The 19,957-nt window shown below is 36.7% G+C and overlaps 1 long non-coding RNA gene across 1 annotated transcript; it reads left to right on the top strand.

Moving 5' to 3' along the window:
* Nucleotides 1-9,766: 9,766 nt before the first annotated feature.
* LOC125843353 (uncharacterized) lies at nucleotides 9,767-11,359 on the top strand. The gene is made up of 3 exons (XR_007443972.1): nucleotides 9,767-9,925; nucleotides 10,279-10,335; nucleotides 11,149-11,359. It is a non-coding gene; the product is annotated as an uncharacterized LOC125843353 (long non-coding RNA).
* Nucleotides 11,360-19,957: the final 8,598 nt, after the last annotated feature.

Raw genomic sequence — 19,957 nt, 5'->3', positions numbered from 1 at the left:
CTATTGGATGTTAGGAAAATCTCACTTCTTCATTCTCCAAGTCATACCATAGAGCTTAACTCTATAAGGTCTTTCTCCTATTCCTTATCAAATGGTCTCTAGGATGTGACCACTTGAAGGTCTCATGTTACAAGGATTAAGGGTGAAAAGGTTAGTAGTGATGCCAATTATGGCTATGTGACTTGATAGATTGTGATGTTTAAGGTGACTATGCCAATCATGAGTGTGTTTGTTGGTAGAACCCGACTTAGTCATGATGAGTTTTAGGGTGTGTTGGATGAGTTGATAAATAGTGGTGTTTAAGTGATGCCTAGAGATGATGAGGGAGTAGCCTCCTAAAAAAGGAGGGTAGAAGTGTAATTCACCATGGTTTAGAATCACCTTGTGTGAGGAATGTGAAAGTTGAGTGATGGCTTGATCCAACCTTAGAGTTGAAAGAGATAAGGTTTAGAAGAGTCAGTATAGGCTTACTCCCAAGGGGGAGATAATGTGCTTAAATAGCAAGGTCGTTAGGTGTTTTGTTGTTCATGATTAGGATTGGATCGATATTCCCACCTTGAGAGGTATAGTGATCTTGAGAAGTTTAGTCCTGCATTGGTAGGCTCATATGAGGTTTTGAATAGTGAGTGGTAAGGATGCTTGTGAGCTAGAGTTCCCAAATGAGAATCTTGTTAACTTAAAAGTTTCGGTAGAGGTCTTAGACCGACAAGTTTAGAAATAGAAGAGTGAGGAAGTTGTTCTCATGAAGGTGTGAAGAAATGATCTTTTGGGTGAAGGTAGAAGGTGAGGGTGCTACTTGGGAGGCAAAGGGGCCAATGAGATGTCCCGATACCCTTATCTTTCCTTCTGTTCCTCCTTTAGGTTGAGAGGTTAAGTTTTCCCTTGACTTGTTTCATAAGTGTGAAGTGTTGGATGTTGTGTGTGTTCCATAAGTTCTTTGTCTTGAAAGTCATGGGTGAATTATGTGCTTTCCATGGTTTCCTTCAAATTATGCATGTTCTGGGAGAAATTCATGTTTTAATAAGAAAATGAGCTTTCATGATTTATGTTCCTCATGTTATTGTACATTTGGTATGAGTTGCCTATTTTTACTTCATGAGATGTGTTAATGAACATGCTTTAGTATGCTTTTGAGAGAAATCACATATTGGCTCCATGATGTCGTGTTGAGCATTATTTTAGTTGGAGAAGCGAGTTCCTCCTATGAAAATGAGAATTATTGAGTTTCATGCATACTGGGTTGATAAAAGTAATTCATACTCCCTTGTATTGCATTGATCATATTTGAGATGGAGTGAAGTTGCCTCTTTTGAATAGTGCTTGTTTTAAATACTGCATTCGTAGGTTTTGCACATTTTGATGTTTCATGCATAATGGGTAGTTAGTCTTGCGTTTTAATTTCGAGATGTGTGTAGAAGTGTCATTTGAGGACGAATGTTCCCAAGGGGGAGATATTGTTACGGCCCCTAAAATTAGTAGGTGTCACTAGAGACCTACGTGAGGGTTTTTGAGTTTGAGGTGTGAGTTAATGTTGTAAAATGGATCCCCGAGCCTAGGTTGAGGTGTTTAGGGGTTAGACGTCAAGGTACGACCCCCCAAGGACCAACCAAGGGTCCTTGAGATGGACCCTAAAGTCTAAACCCCAAGGTTGCCATGTTCCAAAAATTTGCCCAAAAAGGCGTGACACACGGTGGGGACCTACACCCCGTAGGGTGGTCCACTCTCTGTGGGAGTGGTTTGTGGTTCAAGGGGTCAAATTAGGAGCTGCAAGTTCAACCTACTCCCCAATAGTACGGGATGTGAGCTGACCTACGCCCCGTAGTGGTGGTCGTAGATCACCCCTGCAAGCAGTCCAAATCTGTTAAGTTTAGGAGTCTTTAGGTAAATTCCTATTTTAATTATATTAATGTGGAGTCATTTTAATTCATTTTATTAGACTTATATAAGGTTTTTTAAAGCATTAACTAACCTATTTACTTCATAATCCCTAAGACTCCAAATCATAACAAACTTTACCCCCAAAAATCCTCTCACTAAGAACCTCCATTGGAGAGCAAGAGATCAAGGTCTAGGGCTCAAGAACTAAAATTCATGAAGATTCTTCTAATGAGGTATGGTACTGTTGATTCATGGTTAAATTTTCATCCATGAAACCCTTCCATTTTCAATTCTAAAGTTAGAAAATTCTCCAAAACTAGGGCTTTTACTCCAAGTCATGGATTCTTCTCAAAACGTTTTCAATTGGTTTATATTATGCTTTAATTACTGATTTATGATATTTTTATGATAAAATCTTCAAAGAATCCATGAATTTTGCTAAATTCTCAAATTGAATCTTAAAGTTGGAGTGAAGAATTACTTTAGTAGAATGTTGTATAATTATATAATGTATTTAGTTCTTGAATTATGTATTACTTAAGGAGTTTCTATGATATTGATGTTGAATTTCCCCCAAGAACCTATGAACCCCCATGTCCCCAAATTGTGACTTTGTGTTGAGGGAGATTAGTAGTAAGATGAATGTTGTGGGATTATATTTTATTAGTCCAGTTAATCGAATCATGTTGTTTTCCATATTAATTGTAGTTATCCTAAATGAGATGGGTTAATTGTGATCCTTGATCCAAGAGGGGTAACACATGATACTTATGCTAAAGTGTGGCTTTATGTGTATATTTTATGAACATGATCATACTCTAAGTTGTTGTGTGTTGAATTGTATGTTGTGTTATTGTACAAAGAGTCCACCAACATGACCTATATTATGAGCGTTTGAGATTATGCATTCAATGACTGGATTACTTGAACTAAGACTATGTCTATGTCTATGATAATGAATGCTAGATGTGTTGAGTAAATTTCATCTTTGGTCCTTTATGGGACAATATATGATATTCTACATGCTTAGTGAAAGTGTGTTCAAGATGTAAGACCATCTTTTGAGAAAGTAAAGGGATCATGACTTTGTTGTAATTGTGGTGTAGTTGAAAGTATATTCTCATTCATACACACTTAGACATGACGATTCCATGATTATGATATATTGTTGTATTGATTGAAAGTTCATTCTCATAAACACATAATGAGTATAATGTGAAAGTTTTCCTCACATATTAAAGATTCTAGGTTGAAAGTTAGTTCTCACCTAATTGAATCTATCATGAAGATCTTAGGTTAAAAGCCCATTCTCACCTAATGAATCTATGAGCTATCCTTATGAATTCTATTGGATGGAGGGTAAGATACTCCTTCATGCTTGTAAATTCAATTAAAGACTAATTATGTATTCGCGGGAAGTTATGCCTAGCACCGAGTGGATATTGAAAATGAGATGGAAATACCCCCGCAAGAAAGGATGGATTTCAAAAATGTATCTCATGAGATGGAAGCTCCCCCGCTAGAAAGGGCGGGTTTCTAGTAACAATCTCCTTATCCCATAACTACGTGCCCAGTAGGTAATTTAGCCATTGGATTCATCTTCCAAGTTAACACATTTATTTCTACCTTAGGCAAGTAGGACACCTCTTTTCGGTGTGGGGAATGAAACCGGATTCCATGTAAGCTAACATGGTCTATGTCGGTTAAGGAGATTTCCCACAAGATCAAGTCTAGGATGTTCTATCGTTACTGAAGAGGTTCTATGAAGTGTGGGTAGTAGTATGGGATGTCATCTATGCATTGCACAAGTAGGCTTTGAGAGTAGTTATGGTATGTTCCTATGTGTCAAGATGACTCATGTAATGAATGTGCTTGTGTTTAAGTAGAAATTGCATTTGATGTCAAGATTACTTGTAATGTTGCATGTTAACTTTGATTGTTTGCATGAGTTTCTATTATTGATGTGGTTGACTATCACGACCCAGGAGCACCCCCAAGTCGTAACAAGGCGTACTCGACCCCGAAGGGGCCTTATACGAGCCACATAGTCATTCATTGCATTCAATAATGAAAATAGTGCGGGATAAAAAAAAACTTATTTACATCCACACAATTGAACTTCATTAAAACAACTTTAAAAAACACACAGCGGAAGTCTAAGTCTCACATGGCCATCTTAGACACAGTCGCAAAACATAAGTAGGGACACGGCCCTTTACAATCAAAAGAAGTCTATTACATGAACAAAAGAACTTAAAAGTCTTATCCTCGAATCCATGAGGACATACCAAGTCTTGGAGGAAAGCAATCCAACACTTCAAACTAGCTAGGAGGGATCACTTGCCGGAACCTACACTTATAGTAAAAGTATGAAGAATATGGGTTAGTACACAAAATGTACTAAGTATGATGACCATGCAAGACATGCTTAAAAAGGGACATTTTAGTTAGAAACCATGCATTATGCCACCTTTTTGAAATATCATGAACAATAGCATAAAAGACATACAAGACAAGCATAACATCAAGTAAGTCATAATATCACCTTTAAACAATATCAACATGAAAACCTTTACCTTGGACCTTCACCTCAAGAAACCCTTATGCTATACCTCGTGCAATGTATGGATGGCGTCCCATACCACCATCCATACTAAGGCACCACATTTAGGTCACTTAAAGTAACTTATCATTCCTTTCTTTCACCTTTGCACAATATTCATACATAAGAGGTATATCATTAATTAAGACATGACAAGGGAAAATAACTCGTAATATAACCCAAGTATAACATGCATAACATATTAAGCATTTAAGAGCCAACATTCTTTAATAACCTCATTTAGGGTACATTCATGTCACAGTCATTAGGATTTAGAGAAACTCACTATGACCCTCTCCAAGCCTACTCGTGCAATGTATAGGTAGCATCCCATACTACTACCTACACTTTGTAGAACCTGTCAAGAAACCATAATGAAATCTCACATGATGGGAAGTAAGCGTTTAACCGACATAGACCATGAGAGCTTGTCATGGAATCCGGTGTCATGAGTCCCCACACCGAAAAGAGGTGGTCTACTTGCCTAAGGAAGACCGGTATATATAGCTTAATGGATCCACTAGCTTCCTATGCGGGCACATAGTTTATGGGATAAGGTAGACGATCATTGAAACTCATGCCTAACTGTCGGGGGAGTTTCCATCTAACCAAATCCGCTCGGTGCTTAGCCTACATTCCCATAGAATAGTTCATTACTTTGACATCATCACACATGAAAGGGTGCCATAAGCCTACCGATTCAAGGTACATTATTTAACACATGAAAGGGTGCCATAAGCCTACCGATTCAAGGTACATTTAGGAAAGCTCATTAACTCCTCTTGAAAGGGTGCCATGGGCCTACCGATTCAAGTCTCATCATTAACCTTTATGGAAAGGTGCCATAGGCCTACCGAATCCAAGGTTCATTACTTATCATTAATGGAAGGGTGCCATTAGCCTACCGATCCAAGGTTCATTATAAGCATGTGTGGAAGGGTGCCATAAGCCTACCGATCCAAGGATTCAACAATCAACAATATAATCATTTATACAAGAAAATGATGCATAAGCCCTACCAATTCAAGGTATACTTTATATTGAAGAATCCTTCATATTATATCATCAACATTCATGAGTGTCATCAACACATCTCTGGATTTCCATACATCTCATAACTCAAACTTTAAAGCATCGATTCATCAATTCTCCATAGTTGGACATTTTGTCAAACACCTTGAAGGCATGTAATGGAATCAAAGAGCATGGAAAATAGGGTAGTAATTATGCAACCAAACCAGTGAACAACCTACAACAACACCTTTACATTCATAACATGATCACATTATCTTCATTGAATTCTCATTCGTATAATGTCATGATAACACTCCAATTTCTCATACTATGCCTTTAAGGCCATAAGCCTCACATACCAATACACCAACAATACACCATAAAATAAGCATGGGTAATGACATACTTCAACAATCTAAAGACCTTTAAACAAGTTTGATTCATATACATTCATTATCTAGCAACCCACTTCATAAAGGCATAAACTAGGAATAGAGAGAAATCATGGGTTCATGGAGTATTTTCATCTTAAATCGTCAATACAACAACAATATAACCATAAAGTGCCATTAGAAACCTTTTAAAACCATTTGGTGGAAGAACCCATGAGATTGAGTGAAAACCTAGATTTTTCATACTTTGAAATAACTTTGGATTTGGCTCCTTGAATGGAAAATTAGACAAGGATCAAGACCACCATACCTTTGCTATGATCTCCCACGAAATTTGATGAAGAAAGCCTTGAATCCAAAGCCCTAGCTCCCACTTCTTCTTCTTCTTAAATGGAGGATTGTAGAGAGGGAAATGTTTTTAGGGATGGGAATGAACTAATGGTATATAGGAAATAATATAAGTCCTTTGAAAAAAATGGTCCAACACTTAGAAAAAATTTCAGGCGGGTGAACAGTAAATGAACAGTAAAATCAGCTACTGGAATTTGCCTTTTTCTGCCGGACAGATTTTACGAAAATGGGCATAACTTCTTCGTCCGAACTCCGAATGAGGTGAAACGAAGTGAGTTAGGTAGCTAACTCAAAGGGCTTTCCATGGATATATTATTGGCCACCCAAATAATTTGTGTGCTAGGAGATATGACCCTCCAAAGTAGACCCTCGAAAAAGGCTTCACTTGGAAATTTCGGATTTTGATACGGTTGCTCTAAAATTTGGGTTAGACCCATTTCCCACTCAATTTGACCCCCTAAACAAGAATATGAAGTCGGATTTTCGAAAAACGAAACGGATCTTTTTATATACAGCTAAACAAGTTTCCGGTAACTTCCGAAGCACATTTTTAAGAACTTTTTGGGTCAAATTCAAATATAATCATTTCATTAAGTTCTCGACTCCAAACTCACATGTGAGGCTCTAGTTTCACTCTATCATTTTCTGAGTCGTTACATTGACTAATAGTGAATGTTACCTAGTATATTAAAGATAGGCTAAGGATGAGTTGAAAAGAGGGTAAACATGAATAAGGATCTACAGTGACTTGCCTAGTGTAGGTGGGATTATGAGGTTTTACCTATGCCTTGCACAACCTTTCCTTGAGGTGGCTCATGAAGTGTTGCTCACATGATATGTTAACACTAGATGTCATTTACTATGTATATGTTCCTAATGATATTCCTTATGTTCACCAGTTGTGATTGATGTCTACCATATAGCCTATGACATTCATGATGTTTTTTTATGCAAATGATTGGGTTTTCACACTATTTCCGAAATAATGGTTTTAAACTAGCAAAGTACATGCATTAAACAAAAATGTCTCTTTTAGCATGTTTTAAAGGTTTTTCATACATGGATATCATACTTAATATTTAATTATGCTAACCCATATTGTTTCTAAACCTTTACGAAGTGTATGGTTTGGAGACTTGAGTACCATTTGTGGAAGATGGGTTTCTAAGGAGCATGGAGTTGAAGACTTGGTGAATCCTCATAGTTTCGATGACAAACCCCTTTATTACCTTTATGTCGTTTGTTTTACTTTTAGAGCTTTTGTATGGGTTGTGCCCATAGTGTCAGTCAAGTGTTGTAGATGGTTTGAGACATAGTGTCATAAACTACCTCTTCATTTTTATAAAGGACTTCGATTGTAAAGAAAAGTTTAAAATTTCTGCAAAAATTCCCATGTTATTATGCTATGATGTGCTAATAGGCTTTTATAAGACTCTTCGGAGTTTTGTATGCCGTGTTACGTCTAGGGGGTACCCTTGGATCGTAACATTACATCATTTTGGTGGCCCACTTGGCTACCATTACTTTCGTTAAATCTGATTTCCTCGTTTGTTTTAACAAGCAACACAAAAACCAAAAATAAAAGTAAGTAGATTCAACTATAACTAACAAGAACACAATTCAACTTCACCCAAAGAATTTCAAAAAACACCACTCCCCGACAACGACACCATTTTTTATTTTGTGGGTGGGGTGAGGTATTTCCATACCTACCACTTGTAATTTCGTTTTATTGTTGAATATTGGGTTTTGTGATGTATATATGTGTTATATTAGTGCTTTGACCGTAATCTTGTGAATTCTTGAGCTTGTGGCTCCTTGTTTTGAATGGAACTTGTTTTAACCTCTTTTTAAAATTTGTGCCACCTCTACTGTTTGTGGTTGTGGCTGTTTTTGTGCTAATTTGAGTATCGGTTATGATCAATACCGATGACTTGAATAGCACTCTTAATTGAATGAAATCAATGTGCGGCTCAATGAGGCCAATGAAGTTGCATAGACAATGTGTGAACTTTTAGCATCTCATTGTGACTAGCCAATTATAGAATGAGTCACTTGTGATGAGCATTGCACACTAACTAGAAAGTTTGGAGTATTGTTTCTTATTGGTGTCAATACCTTGTGTGATGAAATTACCTTGAACACTGTGTGTGATGACACCTATAATTTGCCCCGTTGGTCTTGTTGCTTTAGTGATGCAAGCACGTGAATTGATCTTAGTGATTTTCATGATTTATGCACACCTCATCCAATTCTAGGAGTCAACGATCGTAAGTCAGTATAAAACCAAACTAAATGAATTGGGGTCGAATCCCACATGAAGCGGTACGTGTTTCAAATTCAAGTAGGAAGTGCTAATGCGTTCTAATCAGTCATAGGAATAGAAATTATCGAGGAAAGACATTTATCAAGTAAAAGGGTGTCATGAATTAGTAAAAGGGTGTCATGAAGCAGTCACAAACAATTTGAAGTAACAATAGGGAGATAGATTCTCATGGGTAATTGCAATAATTAGTAAATAGCTAAGTATCAGTTAGTAGGCTAAACTATAAGGGAGACATTTTTCTCTCGAACAACTACCCCAAATTAGCTAATTTCTTTTGAATATCAACAAGCATGACAATAAAGAAGAACCCACACCTTAATACATCCACTCTTTCGAGCTAGATGGGTGGGATTAGATTTAGGATTCACTGTCTCGAGCTAAACCCTGATCAACCCAATACCCTGAAATCATCAATCAATAATATTAGTCTTAAAACCTCTTTCTCGAGCAAGCCAAGAACACAAAGGTAGATTTGAATTTGCAACTACAACTCATAAATTAACCCACAATTAATGATTGAACTCACTTCAAAATAGCATTTAAACTAGTAATTTAACAATATGCATAAACTAATTCAACCCATAATGATATGATCACACCCCAAGAATTGGGTTTTAGCCTATAACAACCTTTATTATGCGTATGCTAGTTCTATTCACGTGATACTTCACATAGCCTTATAGTATAGGTGAGGGACCGTGCTTCTTATACGATTAGTGTTGGTTTAACCTAGCTCGCAAGGTGAGGTAACACCTTGCACGTTTCAGCATGTGTACTGCAAGTTAGCTCCAACGGAAGTATTTAAACTAGAGGTAGTAAAGTGGTAATTGGGCCAAATGCACTACCACTTACTTGCATTAATTTGGCCCAAGTTGAGTAGAACGATAAGGGAAAAATGGATAGCCAAGGCCCAATAGTCTTAAGTCCATAAAGGCCCAAATGAAAAGTCCAAATAGGTGGACCACCTACTTGCATTAATTATGGCCCAAATTGACATGAATAGAGGGATAATTCGGATTAGGGCCCAACAAGTGTTGAAGTTCCCAAAAGCCCAAGTTAAAAGGCCAAGTAGGTGGGGCCAAGTAGGTGGGTCACCTACTTGACAATATATGGCTAAAATTAGTCAAGAAATTCGGCCATTACACCTCCTTTTTAAAGGGATAAAGATCAGATCTTTTACCTCATTTTTAACTTGCAAAATTTTCAGATTTCTTAAGTTTCTCTCTTGGTCTCTCTTGGCTTCAATCAGCAGCCCTAGAAAACCTTGGTTCCTTGAATATTGCCCCATTTTCAAGTAAAAGTTTGAAGGAGAGTTTCAGTTCTTGGAGTACAACTTTAGAGGATAAATTCCTAGAAACTAAGGTAAGACTACTGCCCATTTTTTTCCTCTCTTTAAATACAGATTTGGGGTGGAAAATTTTGTATATATTTATCAAGAACTAATGGATGGTGATAAATCTTTGAGTTAATATGCTCCTATTATGCTGAAAGATTTTTAGGGATTGATAGTGGCTGCCTTATGTATATTGTTGTTGGGGGCTGTTTGGGTATCTTGGAAAAGGATGTATGAAGTTGTATTAATGTATAGAAGAAGGGTGTGGTGGTTCACCATTGGTGCAAGGGTTGTATGGGCCTACTTTCCGTCAAGTGTTAGCTACTGTTTTTAGGGCCTTGATTAGTTGCTAACATTAGCTTAATTGTGACTTATATTGTAGATTAGCATTCAAGAAGGGAGGTTGAATTGTGACAGTGGTATTGGTCAAAAAAATAAGGTATGTAGGGCGATTCGATTCCATATTTCTTGGCATGAAATCTGATACTTGCGATTAATGTCAATAAGTGAATTTCCTAAGTTCTATTCCTAGTAAAGGAAACATAGTGGCAACGTACGATATCCAAATAGCTAACAATATTCCCCCCCTCCTAAGTGTACATAATTACTTAGTTACACGTTCAGTACTCTATAGTCAATTGAAGTCATTTGTGTCATTCAAACTCTCAAGTAATGCATTAATGTTACGTAGCTCCTTATATTGTAGCTACTGTCCTAAAGTATTATTTTCATGTCTCCTACTACTGTTCCGTATTTCCAAATCTCAAAAATAATCGTGACCACCAAAACAACAATCTCAAAGATTAAAGAATCTAAGTGAAGCAATTTGTATAACTATGGGTGGCAGCTCAGGGGCGAAAGCCTAGCATGGGCCGATCCCAATGGGTATAGGAGGGTGGCAGCTCAGGGGCAAAAGCCTAGCATGGGCCGATCCCGATTTGTGCAATGTTGAGGACCGCATCCCAGGGGTTAAAATGCCTAGCATGGGTCATCCTCTTCTACCACTGATCAGCTGGTCACTTATATCACATACGTTATAAAGATCATAACACACATAAAGGTAAAGACAAGAATGTAACATACATGACCCCACCAGAGTTAACAGAGGCAGCCTCCTATTCTGATTTATGCACTTATACGTTGATACCTGGTTTCGTTTGAACTCTTATTTTATATATGTAGTTGCCTTACATATTCAGTACACTTTTCGTACTGACGTCCCTCGCGGGGGACGCTGCATTTCATGCTGCAGGCACAGGTACTCTCGCTAGTAGACCTCCTCAGTAGGAGCATACGACACTCAGCTACTTTTGGTGAGCTCCAGGTTGCTTCGGAGCTTTACTGAGCCCTTGGTAGACTCATTTTGGTATTGTATCGTAGCTAGGGGTAAGGCGGGGTCTGTCCCGACCTACTCTAAAGGTTTCTATCTTTTAGAGGCTTTGTAGACTTATGTATATGGTTCAGTTGCATCTTAACAAGTTGTGGCCTCAATGGCCAAGTCTTGTATATAAGTTTTGGAGTCTACTTATGTCGGTTCATATCGTTGTGTCCCTGGCGAACTTGTCACAAAACTTTCATAGTTACATGCATAGTAAGCACAGGGCACATGTGGGTTCTCTCGGGCCTTTAGGGCATCTAGTACCTGTCCGTCTTAATAGGGTTTGAGGCGTGACATAGCCAAACAAAATAAATGGGTAAAAATGATTACCAAATCGATTATCCATCAACTGTAAGCAAGATTTAATCTTTACAACGCTCAATATCCAGAATATTGAAAACCCACTTCCAAAATCTCAAAATTAAATCTCTAAGGTTTGTCAAAAACTAAGAAAAACTGTTCTAAGCAAATTGTGTATTGTCCAGCTGTCTCCAGCTTTTTCAAGATACTTTAAGATACTAAACTAAATGTTCAAAATCTTATTTGTAGTTGCCAAAAATAAGCTACGAATGGCCATTCAGTGAAGTATGTCGGGCTCGCCGAACCACTCGGCGAGCCTCCCTTTGACCTTTTCCATCGCCTTTTTGCCTTGGCATTTAGCACCCTCAAGGTCTTTAACTTGGGGAGATCTATCTTGGCTTTGTAGAACTATTCGGTGATCCGCCAACTGCTCCTTTTTGTTGCTGACTTGGTTCGTTCCTTCAGGGCTTGGCACACTAGAACATTAGGTGGTCAGATAGCCACTCAGTGATTTGCCAAGTGCCCTCGGCGATCACCAGGCTTGCCTTTCTTCATTTCTTCAGTTGTTTTGTTCCTTTTTTCCTGTTAGTGTCCATGCTTTGTTCCTCAATCTATGTACCTGAAAATTAAGGATTTAACATCAGTTTATGGCACAAATTAGGCATTTGAGGACACTAAATATATATAAATAAAGCCCTAAATGAGTCCAAATCTCAGACTCATCACTTAGGCAACAATTTTGAAGAGTGAAACAATTTGACAATATACCTATTTTGTAGCCCACCTTGTGAGATGTGTGGAAAGAGAAGGAAAATAAAGAAGTGTGAAAAATCCCCCCTTTGAGTAATGGTTTTGAAAAAAATAGAACCCCTCCATATAAAAAAAGAAGAGAAAATAAGAAAGCAATGAAAAAAGAATGAAAAAGTTATAAAATAAAGTAGTGGAAGATGCAAAAAAAATGGGGTATCCGGTAATGTATTTCAAGTAAATAATGGGGGTGAATTATGATCATTATTAAAATGGTAAAGAAAAGGAAGAAAGTGATGATCAGACCACAGTTCATGAAGGTAGGAACCACTAAGCCTAAATGACCATACATTCACACTCAGCCTCGTTATAATCCTTGAAAATATCTTCGTGATCTTGAGTATTGGAAAATAAGGGCACACCTATGGGTGAAATCATGTATGTGTTCATGTTTGTGAGTGTGAGAGTCGTATGTGATTCCAGAACTACAAATTGTTGAACAAGTTTGTGTGAATAGGGAATCATCTTTCTTGTGAGGTAATTTGAGTAACTTTGTTGAGCTTGAACTTGCATTTGAAACCAGTATTGTGAAGTTGAGCACCTTTGCTGATAGTGCGTCACAATTTGAATCTTTGAGTGCACATTCAATAATTGCATGAGTAAGTTGAGTCTTGTTGTGTGCATTCATGTTGAGCCTAATGCAGCACTATTTGAGACATCCTTTTTGAACTGCTGATCTTGAATTTTACTTGAGGACAAGCAAATGTTTAAGTTGGGGGTATTGATGAGTTCGACATTTGGACTCATTTAGGGCTTTCTTTATATAAATTTTAGGTATATGGATTGAGGAACAAAGCAAGGACACTAACAGGCAAAAATGGACAAAACAAACTCAAGAAATGAAGAAATGCAAGCCTGGTGATCGCCAAGTGGCTAATTTGACCGCCTAAGGTTCTAGTGTGCCATCCCTGAGGGAAGAAACCAAGTCGTTGACAAAGAGGAGTAGTCGACGAATCGCCGAGCAATTCAGCGATGCAAAGAGAGATCACCCAAAGTTACACGACTTGAGGATGCTGAATTCCAAGGTAAAAAATGATAGACAAGAGCAAAGGGCGGTTCACCGATTTGTTCAGCGAACCCGACTTATTTCCCCCAATGGCCCTTCGTATCTTATTTTTGGCGACTATAAATTAGATTTTGAATAGTTAATTTTGTATGTTGACTTAGGCGGAATTAGTTTTGAATACTTTTCTCTTGAGTTTTCAGAGTTTATCATTAGAGTCGAAGAATTTTGGAGATTCGATTTGGAGATTTTGCAAGTGCGTTTTGAATTTTCTACAAATTGAAGCATTGTAAAGACTATATTATTCTTACCCAGTTGATGTCTAATCAATTTGGTAATCGTTTTTACTTTTTTATTATGTTTGGCTGAAACCTCAATTATTGAGGTGTGATCATGTCATTATGGGTTGAATTAGTTTATGGGTATTGTTAATTGCTAGTTTAAATGCTAAATTAAAGTGGGTTTAATCATTAATTATGGTTCAATTTATGAATTGTAGTTGCAAATGTAGTTCTATTTTTGTGTTCTTGGCTTGCTCGAGAGAGAGAGAGGTTTTATAACTAAGATTATTGATTAATTATTTATAGGTATTAGGTTGAGTTAGGTTAAGCTCGAGAGAGTGAATCCTAAACCCAATCCTACCCATCTAGCTTGAAAGAGTGGATGAATTAAGGTTTGGGTTGTTCTTCATTGTCATGCTTGCTGATGTTAGAAAGAGATTACCTGATTCGGGATAGTTGTTCGAGAGAAAGCTATCTCCCTTATAGTCTAGCCTACTCATTGACTTTTAGTTGTTTACTAGTAGTTTCAATTACCCATATATCAAAATTTACCTATAATAGATCACATCCCTAGAATTCCTCTCCTTATTATTATTTCAAAGTGTATGTGACTGCTTTGTAGTTCGTAATTGCAAAACAAAACCCCCCATCTGACATTCGTGTCACCCCTTTTATTTTGTTTCATCTTTTTTTTCGAGAATTTCTATTCCAATGGTTGATCTTACCACGTTTGCACTTCCTAATTGAATTTGAACATGTACCGCTCTATGTAGGATTCAACCCCAACTCTTTGTTGGCTTTTATACTAACTAACGATCATTTGCACCTAGAATTGGAAGAGGTGTATTTGAAACGATAATCAGATAACCCATATATTTTACTCCTTTCACACACTTTATTACCAAAACATTTCTCTTTTTCAGTCTTTTTCCATTTTCACCTTTTCTTTTCTTTCTCTTCTTTTTAGATGGAGAAGTTCCATCTTTTTCAAAATAATCCATCAAAGGGAGATTCTTCACACTTCTTGACTTTCCTCATTTTAAACCAAACCCCCAACATAGGATTTTTGCCTAAGTTGGCTATTCAAACGAACCAAAACTTCATGAAGGTTATAGGTGATGGGACAAAGAGGTCAAAGTTGTTCAAGTTTTTTCCAAAGAAAATGATAGACCCAAAGGGTGCCAAGCTAGATTCACACTTCTCACAAGGTAGTCACAAAGAGGTATACTATCAAATTAGGCTCACTCTTCACAAATTTTGCGTATGATCATTTCAATTGCTTGTTTCAATCAATCAATTAGACTACCGTGGCATGTTCTAGGCAACATCAAGCACAATATTCAAGAAAACCTCACCACACATGGCATTTCATACAATTATCAAACAGCACTCCACACTTTCTCAGCTAGCAATGATCATCACAGGAGATTATCTCGATAACCAGCCAGACACAAGTACATGCTAGGAGTTCAAATATAGAATATAAATATATTCAATACTTAAAAATACAATGAATAACAAGAATAATGACTATAGACAAAAACTTAATGAAATAATTATAGCAAAACGACAAGAATTAGAACATAGGCAAAATAGACTTAACAATAATATATTCGCAGGAATTTGTCACAAATAAATAATAGAACAAAGAAAAACTATTTTATAGCTAGAAATACAAATAAATAAGTTAGAATATAAACTACAACATAATTTATAAATGAATAAAGAAGAATACACAATAGATGAAAAAAAACATATGAAAATTATGACGGATTAAAAATAAAGATAATATTTTCTAATCTAGGAAGAAGATATAAGAAAATAGGTGACAATATAAGTTTAATGTTAGGGAAAGAAACGATAAAACTAGAAGATAGTTTAACTGCTATGATAAGAATAACAAAAGAAAATGAAGAAATAGATAGAAAAACAGAAATTGAAAAAATAAAACAACAAGCAAAAAAGGAAGTACAACAATTAGAAGAAGTAAAAAATACTAAAATAATAGAGCTAGAAAAAGCACTAGCAATATTAAAAGAAATGTATGAAATTAAACAAAATGAAAAAGAACAAAAAACAAAATTAGCAAATGAGATAATTAAATTTAAAGAAAAATTGCAATTATAAGATGAATTACAAGACTTAAGGTAGAACTAGGTGTGTTTTACCTATGTGGGCACATAGTTATGGGATAAGAAAGATGTTCATTGGACTCTAACCTAACATTGGGAGAGTCACCATCTTACCATATCCACTCGGTGCTTAGCCTCCATTCCTATAGAGTAGTTTATTCACATTACATTGTTGTACTTGAGAGGGCCACCAACATTAGGCCTACCGACCCAAGGTACATTACACAACAAAGGGCCACCACCATTAGGTCTACCGATTTAAGGTACATTTAGGATAGCTCATTGACTTTCCAAGAAGGGCCACCAATCACTAGGTCTACCGATACAAGGTTCATCATTTCACATATTAAAGGGCCACCGATATTAGGTCTAACACTTCAAGGTTTTAACATTACATTAGTTCCTAGACTCTACATGAAGGGCCACCACCATTAGGTATACCGATCCAAGGTTTAGCCTAGAATACATTATCATTCATTCATTCATGAAAGGCTACCAACATTAGGTCTACCAATTCAACACATTAAGAAATTACGTCAAGATACATTCATTATACAAGAAAGGATGCCTAAGCATACCAATTCGAGATATCACAATCACCTTTACATTCATTTATACACGAATAGGATGCATAAGCCTACCAATTCAAGATTACAATTCATAGAATAAAACCCTTCACATTCCATCATTATCATTCATGTGTGCTAATTGAGAATATACTTTCAATCAAAAACACAATTACATTCTAAACATGATAATTATACATTCATTTATATCACACACATATACTTTACATCATGATCATACATAGATCCTTCACATATAGAGATACAAGGAAAATATCATTCAATTCAATACCTCATTATACATAGTAAGTAAATACCTCCACCTTTCAAGTGGATCAATAGATCAAGCACAATTCTACTTCAATATGTAATTTGATCACAACTTGCCCTTCAAGGATCATGGATATCATTCACCCACGCACCTTAAATCAATACAATTTGGCAAGAGTAATAACATAATTTCAACATTCTATATCCATATACACATAAAGAACCCACATACTTCATAATCAATAAAATCCCAACCACAATCACAACTTAGGAATTTGGGGGAAAACATGGGTTCTAGGAAAATATCATCTTAATTCATCTTTAAATCCACAATTCATTCATAAATAAATGCAATAAAGCCTTTGGAAATCATTTAGAATCGAACCCATGCATAAATTGAAATATAGGGTTTTTGGGTAAACATTGGAGATTTGAAATCACTTTTCAGATTAGCTCCTTGAAAGAAACTAAGTCAAGAATGAAGACCACCACCATAACTTTTATGGTAGAATCCCACGAAAATCCCTTGAAAAACTTGAAGTCTTGACCTTGGAAACTTGAAGTCTTCACCTCCAATGGAGGTTTCTAGAGAGAGAACTTCTGAGAAGAGAGGTTTCTAACTTTGGAATGTTTTCAAATAATGAGTTGAAAAATATAGTTTAATACTTTTAATACTCTTAAAATACTTTAATTTACCTAAAATAACCGCCGCCCAACTAAACTCAACTTAAAATGATTTTACCAAAAGACCCTCACCTTGGCCGAACCAAACCAGCAACACAGGTGAAGTGTGGTTTGGGGATGTCGCCTGGGTCACACCACGTCTTGGTCAACCGTGGTTTGGGGATGTGGCTTGGATTTGAAGGCCTTGACCTACGGATCAAGACCATGAGTCGTGGTTTGACCTACTGAGCGTAGGTCCCATCTGAAGGTCTAGATTTTTGGACAAAGTCTTGGTTTCTTAGGGTCTTGGGAGTTAGGCTTTAGGGTCCTCCTCAAGGACCCCTAGGGTGGTCCTTTGGGAGTCGTACCTTGACGTTTAACCCCTAAACCCCTCAACCATAGTTAAGGACAACATTTTACACCCTCAAACCTCACATCAACTCAAAGACACACATGTTAGGCTTTAGTTTCACTTATTCGTTTTACGGGTCGTTACAGACTTGAAAGACCTCGAGTGTGCGATGGTGCAAAAACCCATTGAGGATTTTCTTCGGGACACCTTGATGATTGTCTCTAGTGGAGCAACGACTGTGGATGGATATGAGTCGAGCAATGATGCCTCAATTGAGAGAGTCCCAGATGTGTAACATTTACCGAAGGCTTAGCCTAACAGGGGGATCTTGACTCTCTTCTCGTTTTACTTTTGAGACGCATTGAGGGTAAGGTTAAATTTTTTTGTGGGGTGAGGTATCTTCAAGCCTACCCCCTTGGGTTATATTTATCGTGTTTTTGATCCTTATCTTTGTGGCTGTTGGTTTTTAATGTGAATATCTTTTTTTGATCCGAACTAAAATTTTCTCGTTATCTTATTTGTGTTTGTGAATGTGGTTGTTCTCTTCCATATTTGAGTGTCGTTTGCATTCAATACCGATGACTTGAGTAGACCTTTTGATTTAACGATATGTTTGTCCAATGAGGCAAAATTTGAGTTGCATAAGTCATCTGTGAACTCATAGCATCTCATTGTCATTATCCGATTGATGATATGAGTCTTTTGTTGATCGTTGCACGCGAGATAAATTTGTATAATCTTGATTGATGATTGGTTTGAATGCCTCGTGTGGTCAGATTGTCTTGAAATATGAGCTTGGTGATACCTAGAACTTTCCTCGTTGGTCCAATTGACTAATGTATGTGAATGATAGAGATGATCTTAGGCACAGGTTTTTAAGCATGAACAAAATTGATATTATACCTCTTTGTGACCACTTTGTGAGAGTGAGAACCTCGCTAGAAACTATTTGAGTCTAACCTTTTCTTTGGATGAAACATGACAACATTTGACCTCTTTCCTCCCCACCTAAAACTCTCATAAGGCATTGGTCCATTTGAATGAGCCAACTTAAGACAAAAGCCTAAGTTGGGGGTGTGGTGAAAAGTAAGGAAAGTCAAGAAGTTTGTGAAAAATTTCCCCTTGAAGAATTGTGTTATAAAGATGGAACCCCCACCATATAAAAAAATAGAAGAGAAAAGCAAAAGAAGAAAAAGTTGGAAAAATAATGTGCAATAAATCTTTTGCATGGTAAAAGAAAAGGGGTATCTACTGCTTTAAGGACATAGGGTGGATTGTGATAATTAAAAAGAGAGTGAAAAACAAAAGGAAGAAGGTAAATGCAAGACATTCTTCATGAAGGTATAAGTCACTAAGCTAAAATGATCATACCTTTACCCTCTTCCCGTTACAAGCCTTGAAAGACCTTAGTGATCTTGATTGAGCTGAATGTCATGTTGATTGGAAAATACGGGCAAGTATGAGTAGAATCATGCATCTGTTTATGTTTTAGGATGTGAGAGTTGATTTTGATTCCTTAATTCTTAAATCTTGATGAGCTTTCTGTGGGCATGGAATCACTCTTGATGTGAGGATCACTACACCATTTTAGGCCTATGGCCACCCCAGTAAAGTGTAGCCTAAACTAGAAAAAAGTGTGGCCTTTGATAAAAGGCTACACTTTTGGACTTTAAGCAACACTTTTTAGGGGGTGGCCTAAAGAAGCGTAACCTTTGACATTAGGCAACACTTTTTAAATGTCACCATCACAGCTACACTTATAAAGTGTAGCTAAAGAGGTATAAGGGCACACTTTGTAGTGATGCATTAGCGACACCTTTTTTTTATTATACTACACTTAAAAACGTTGCCTTTGATTTGTTATTGGTCACACTTAAAAAGTGTTGCCTTTTATATCTCATCTAGATCAACACTTATAAAGTGTAACTTTTCTTATGTACAAGATTACATTGGACGTCCTACAACAACACTTTTGGAGTGTGGCAATGTTGTGTAGAATTTTGTAGCCACAATTTTTTATTTTAAGAATAATAATTTTTATTTGCATATATTCAATAATCACATAATGAAATATACAAGTGACCTAAAGCACAAAATTAACTAATAATTAAATCGAAGCTATATATTTCAAATATACTTCGAGAAACATGTCTTGTACAACCAATACTTAGAAAGTGATTGCTTAAAGATCTCTACTATAAATAAATTCCAAAAAACCAAATGCATTCAAACATATATGGCAATAGTACCAAAACTCTTCATCGTTCACTACAATAGATCGAGTTTACTTTTGGCCACAATTCAAATTC

Source organism: Solanum stenotomum, chromosome 10 (genome assembly GCF_019186545.1).
Source record: "Solanum stenotomum isolate F172 chromosome 10, ASM1918654v1, whole genome shotgun sequence".
NCBI classification, from domain to species: domain Eukaryota; kingdom Viridiplantae; phylum Streptophyta; class Magnoliopsida; order Solanales; family Solanaceae; genus Solanum; species Solanum stenotomum.
Note: the sequence above shows the minus strand (reverse complement) of the source record. Positions and strands in the feature narration are given on the sequence as shown.